The sequence below is a fragment of the Otolemur garnettii genome, unplaced genomic scaffold (genome assembly GCF_000181295.1).
Source record: "Otolemur garnettii isolate 467f Iridium unplaced genomic scaffold, OtoGar3 scaffold00023, whole genome shotgun sequence".
Taxonomy (NCBI): domain Eukaryota; kingdom Metazoa; phylum Chordata; class Mammalia; order Primates; family Galagidae; genus Otolemur; species Otolemur garnettii.
The window spans coordinates 22,461,897-22,468,564 of record NW_003852418.1 but is presented as its reverse complement, the minus strand read 5'-3'; positions in this window follow the sequence as shown (position 1 = coordinate 22,468,564).

Here is a 6,668-nt window from a genome sequence, read left to right as displayed (position 1 = left end):
CCTATCTTGGAGTATAGTTCCCTATAACCTTGAATTGTTGGCTCCAGTGATCTCCTGCTTTAGCCTCCCAAGCCACTGGGACTACAGGCACCACCACACCTAGCTGTCTTATAGAGTTGGGGTCTTGCTGTGTTGCCCAGCCTGGTCTAGAACTCCTGGCCTTAAGGGATTCTCTTGCTTTGGCTTCCCAAAATGCTGGGATTAAAGGCAGGAGTCATTGTGCCCGGCCCAAATGTCCCCTTTTTATAAGGGTGCCTGTCATCCATCTGCAATGACCTGTTTCCAAACAAGGTTACATTCTCCAGTACCGAGAGTGAGGAATTCAACATATGAATTTTGGGGGGCACAATTCAGTCCATAAAATTGGCAATAAAGTCCTAGGAATAGATAAGTACAGGATTGTAGTTCAGCAAGAATATGTTTCCAAAAATAAATTTCTAATCAACTTTATTAAGGTACAATTTATATACAACAGATCATACTTGTTTTTTTTTTTTTTCAGTTTTTGGCTAGGACTGGGTTTGAACCCGCCACCTCTGGCATATGGGGCTGGCGTCTTACTCCTTTGAGCCACAGGCGCCGCCCACAACAGATCATACTTGTTTTAAGAGGGGCAGTGCCTGTGGCTCAAGGAGTAGGGCGCCATTGCCATATACTGGAGGTGGCAGGTTCAAACCCAGCCCCGGCCAAAAACTGCAAAAAAAAAAAAAAAATAGAGTATAATTTGATGCGATCACATAAAACCTGAGGCCATGTACAGCATTGAGACAGGGCATCCTGCCATCCCAGCAGCTCCCCTAAGCTTCCATAATCCTCACCCTATTGCCCAGGCAGCCAGGGCCTGCCTTCTGCCGCTCAAGATTAGGTTCTGTTTTCTAGAGTTTCATGGAGGGAATCAAACACTCTCCTTTTGTCTGTCTTCCTTTGCTCAGAGCAGTTATTGTGAGATTTATCTACATTGCTCAGAAGTGATGTGAAACAGGTACTAGAGGCTGTGCTGGCTGGTGCCCCAGGTGCAAAGGCTTGGGTGGGCAGGGGTCCCTCTGTAGTGCTGAGCAGCCTAGTGTCAGCTCACTAAATTGGTTAGTTTCCAAAATTTGATCGTTTTGAAAGAAGCTGGTATGAACGTCTGTGCATGAACCCTTATGTACATGATGGTTTTCATTTGTCTTGGGTAGGGACCCAGCACTGGAATTGTCAGGCCACGGGGCACTTGTTTCACTGTTGAAGACTCTGCCAAACTGTTTTCAGTGTGGAAGACACCAGCAGTGCCTGCCCAGGGTGTGAGGGCCTTGTCTGCTGTGTCCTCGCCAGCATTGCTGTGGCTATTCCCCACATATGGCCTTTCCCTCGGGTGTGCTCTGGTGTCCCCTTGCAGCTTTCCTTTGACGGCCTTGAGCAGCTGTCTATGCTTAGTCACTGATGCATCTGTTCAGCATGTCTGCCCATTAAAAAATTTCACCAAAATAGGCTGGGCAGGGTGGCTACTGCCTGTAATCACAGCACTCTGGGAGGCTAAGGTGGAAGGATCTCTTGAGCTCAAGAGTTCAAGACCAGCATGAGCAAAAGCAGGACTTGTCCTACTTAAAAATGGAAAAACTAGCCAGGTATTGTGACAGGCATCTGTAATCCCAGCTACTCAGTGAGGCTGAGGCAGGAGGATCACTTGAGCCAAGGATTTTGAGGTTGCTGTGAGCTGGGGTGACATCATGGCACTGTAGCCTGAGTGACAAACTGAGACTCTGTTTCAAAAAAAAAATCACCAAAATAATTGTGAAGAGCACTTCTGAGAGCAGTTGAGCTAAACTGGGGCAGGACCCACCCGTGGCTCCTGGATAGGTTCAGATGGTTTGGTTCTAGAGCTAACACACTTATTTAAAATAACGATTTGTCTGCTAGATTACATTTTAAGCAAACTTTTAAATTAAATGTTTATATTAAGCCTAACTAAAATGCACAATTTTGAAGTCAGTGGTAGAAAAACGGGATGAGGTCTGAATGCAGTAATACCAGGTTGCGGCCCGGGACACCGTATTACAGTATTACACCTCCCAGCACTGCACGAAAGAACAAGGCAGGACATGGATTAAAATGTTAGCTTGTAAGAGGTGGGCTAACTAGAGGTGCAAGAGAGCCCTGAGCCCCCTGTGCAACGGCTATTTAGTAAGGGTATACACCACAGGTGTGGAGAGTTAAAGTAATGACATGTGTGGGCTGCATGTGTAAGGATTGCCACATGCTCTTTCCTCCTGTGTTCTTTCCCCAAAACCCCCATGAAGAAGCACCAAGCATCAGTGTTTAACACCTGCTTACTAATGAGTGGAACACTGAGTTACTTGGGGGATTGCCCCTAAGTCACAAAACATTTCTAGGCTTGCCAGGAGACTGTCCTGTTCTCAACATTTCCTTTTAATGTGATAAGAATCAGTAACTGTCCTTGCAAGCATGGTGTCCATTCCTCTACAATACTGTTCTCAGGGCTCAGTGCCCACCCTAGGGTCTATGTGGGTGCGGCAGAGGCAAGGTCTGAATTGTGTCCACTTTTTTATATTTTTATTAGAACAAATAGCCCTCCTGATAGAACTCCTTAGGGACAAAGGGACTAAATAACCTCATCCTGCTCCCTAAATTTGTTCTTGGACACACAGTGCAGCAAACGAAATATATTCATAGCAACCTACAAATCTCATGGTTCTTGTGTGTTTCCAGATATAGTGGTCTGTTTGGACCTTGCCCATGAAGCATTAGTAGACACATGAGAGGGTTGCAGTGAATCATCAATGCTGTAGCTTCTGTCTGTAAGTTTTAAGATCTCCACAGCTGGGATGCCTGCACCTTCAGGGACCTGTGGAAGAAGGCTCTGAACAAGCTGTTACCTCCCTCATGACACCAGTGTCCGGACCACTGAGCGCCTGGTACATGGAAGGGGCAGATTTGATAAAAGCGATTCAAATGCTCTTCCTTTCAGTGCCACCTGACATGGTGCCTGTCACTCAAAAAGAAGCCTGTCGGAGGCAGGTGCTGGTGCTTCGGGTTTACAGGTTGTTCATTCTATAGAGACATGGGCGGCACAACTGTGCTCCCTGGGTCACAGGTGGGGCAGGGTGGGCTGAGGGTCCCCTGTCCATCTGCACAGGCACACCTGGGCTTGAGAGCCAGATGTGTGCACTGGCTATCTGAACCTGGGTTCTAGACACACTAGTTGTTTTTTGTTTTTGTTTTTTTGAGACGGGATCACTCTGTCGCCCAGGCTGGAGTGCAGTGTGGTGATCACAGCTCATAGCAGCCTCAAACTCTGGGGCTCATGTGATCCTCCTGCCCCAGCCTCCCAAGTAGCTGGGACTACAGGCACCTGCCATAATACCTGGTCAAGTTTTCTGTTTTGTAGAAATGGGATCTGGTTGTTACTCAGACTGGTCTTCTATTCCTGGCCTCCCAGCGTATTGGAGTTACTGTACGAGCCACCCCACCTGCCTGGACACGCAGGTTCTGAGGCTATCACTTAGCTCAGCTTGCAGCTGGGGATGGCTCCATCTTCCTGGTGGCCACTGGGATCTGAAATGGCACAGAAAAGCACGAAGTGTCCAGTACACTGCTGGCCCAGACAGGATGCTAAAGCACTTGACATCCCATCGCACATTGTCTGCTGTGTACCTGGTGACCTGTGGCTGAGCAGGCCACCGGTGACCCCGTGCTCCCTGGCACCATAAGGGAGATGTTGCCTTGGAGTTCTGGAATGTGGATTCAGGTTGTTTTGGTCACCAAAGTGCTTTGCTGATGCTTGTTTCATAGGTGATTCTGTTTGAAATTGAAGTATCTTGAGGTTAGGGAAGTAGGTAAGTGAAACAGATACAGAGAACCTACAAAACACCAGAAATGGTGCTTGGGAAAAACAGCAGAGGTGGCATCACTTTGAGATGGTGTTTGTGTGACTTCTAAGCAGTCCGATATCAGTGTAGCCCCCAAATCCCACCTGTCCCCTTGGTCTCACTCAGCCTGTAGCTGACACCGAGCAGTGACCTGCATCTGGGCTCCTTCATGAGCTGTGAGCACCTCTCTGGAAGGGCTGCTCCCTCACCCTGGGTGCAGCAAGTGCTCTGTGGGCCTGCAGCAGCTCTGAGATAAAGGAAAGGTTGTCCATGTACAGGTGTGTGTCCTTGAACAGACGTGTGTCCTATAGCCAGATGAGTCTCATTAGATGGTGTACTCAGGAGGGCAGTTGCTCAACCCCATATCTCTGCCTCTTGCATGTCAAGCCATTAACTGGTGGGACTCACCATGGTGCCCAGTTGCAGCCTCCAAAAACAGTGGGGAGCTGTGGCCATCAGCAGCCACCCTTCTGCTACAGTGAGAGGGACACAAACCTCTTTTGGCTTCTGAGAAGTTATCAAATTTGAAATGTAAATTCTAATATTCTCTAAAGTTTCCCGGGGCTTGAAGAGATTGTATGTGTCTTTAACATTCATTTCTATAGCAGACAAATCTCTTTTAAAGATGATCACTTTTTTCTCTTTAGTGTATAGCTTATTTTTTTCCCAAGTGAAAATTTTATTTTTTTACTACTAAACTGCTGATATTTTCATAAAGAGATGGGGTCTTGCTGTGTTGCCCAGGCAGGAGTGCAGAGGCCACTCCTATGCACAGTCACAGCTCACAGCAGGTTCGAACTCCTGGGCTGAAGTGATCCTCCTGCCTCCTGAGTGGCTGGGACTACAGAAGCTTGTTACACACAACTGATTGAAAAACAATTTATTTCAGAACTTTTTTTTCTTTTTTTGAGACAGAGCCTCAAGCAGTTGCCCTGGGTAGAGTGCCTTGGCATCACAGCTCACAGCAACCTCCAAGGTTGCTTAAATTCCCAGGCTTAAGTGATTCTCTTGCCTCAGCCTCCTAAGTAGCTGGGACCACAGGTGCCCGCCACAATGCCTGGCTATTTTTTGGTTACAGCCGTCATTGTTGTTTGGCGAGCCCAGGCTGGATTCCAAGCTCAGGTGTATGTGGCTGGCACCTTAGCTGCTTGAGCCACAGGTGCTGAGCCCAAAACTTTTAAGTTAAACTAATTTAGAATTTTGAGCCCTGTGAGGTAGTTGCTGCTTCTATAAAAGTCACTAGTGGTGTTTTTTTTTTTTTTAATTAAATCATCGCTGTGTACATTAATGCAGTCATGGTGTTTTTTTTTTTTCCAATTGTTCTCTCTAATTATTAAAGAATCTGTTTTTTCTGGCAAATAAAGAGATTTCTTATGCATATAGGAAACCAAACAATGACCCTACCGATTCCTGTTTGAATCAGGGTGCTTAGATCTTCTGACTGATTCCCATCACATGGCCAGTAAACAGGTGTCAATTGGGGACTCCAGGCTTTGCACTTAAATGATTCTTTTCCTCCATTTGAAATGTATTTTTGTTCTCCTTCAATGTCTTTTTGACCTGAGTGCTATGAAGAATGAAGCCACCAGATGGAGATGCCTGGTGCTTCCTCCCTACCACCCCAGGGCTTGGGCACTCTGGGCGGGATGCACTGGAGTAGTAGATGGATCCTGTGACCCGCGTGTGGCCTTTCTGGATATCTTTCGTCACCCTTTTTGTGACCTGTGGTCCTGCTGCTCCAGTACAGGCAGCATGTTTTCCTTTAATTTTCAGGACTGAGGCCAAGATGGGGCCCTGGGCTGAGATGTGGGGCCTGGACTGGTGTGATGGCACTTTGTGAAATGAATGCTATGTTGGACTGGAGGGGAAGGCCAAGGGGGAGTGAGGCACAGCTGCAGGGAGCAGGAAGCCTCAGTACCCCAGGGTTTGGGGCCAGGACATGGCAGGCTGCAAGGGTAGGGAGCGAATGAAAGCCTTATACCCATTTCTGCCTCATTTTCTCAGCTGGAAATGTGAAACAATCATTACATTCCTCACAGGACATTGTGAAGGTGATTTCGGGTGATGTTTGAAAGTATTTTTTCTTTCTTTCTTTTTTTTTTTTTGAGACAAAGTCTCCCTCTGTTGCCCTAGGTAGAGTGCTGTGTTGTCATCATAGCTCACAGCAACCTTAAACTCTTGGGCTTGAGCAATCCTCCTGCCTCAGCCTCCCCAGCTAGCTGGGACTACAGGAGACCAGCTAGTTTCTTCTATTTTTAGTAGAGATGGAGTCTCACTCTTGCTCAGGCTGGTCTTGAACCCCTGAGCTCAAGGGATCCTCCCACCTCAGCCTTTCAGAGTGCTGGGATTACAAGTGGGAACCACCTCACCCAGCCTGAAAATATTTTGTAAGGACTAAAGGAAGGCACATGTGTGGTGACAAGTGAGTAAAGACATTTAGGAAGTGAATCCAGATCTCCACTTCCTTCCTGCCCTGTGCCCCAGAGAGGCTTGCCTCAGGCCATCTGGGGTGGCTCCTTGGGAAGGACAGGGAGTATTCTTCCATTAGACCAGCTGAATTTTCTTCTAAGAAATGCCATCTTTAGGTGTTTCAGGAGAGTGATGCTATTTGCCTTGCCAGCTGTGAAGATGGAGTTTATAACAGGAGCAATCAGGCAGCTTTATCTTTCCCAAGCAGTGTTGTAGGCAGAATGGCCCTCCCTCCCCCTGAGAATTCACCTGCTCACCTCAGAATATTGTCTTTTTTTTTTTTTTTTGCTGAGGCTGGGTTTGAACCCGCCACCTCTGGCATATGGGGCC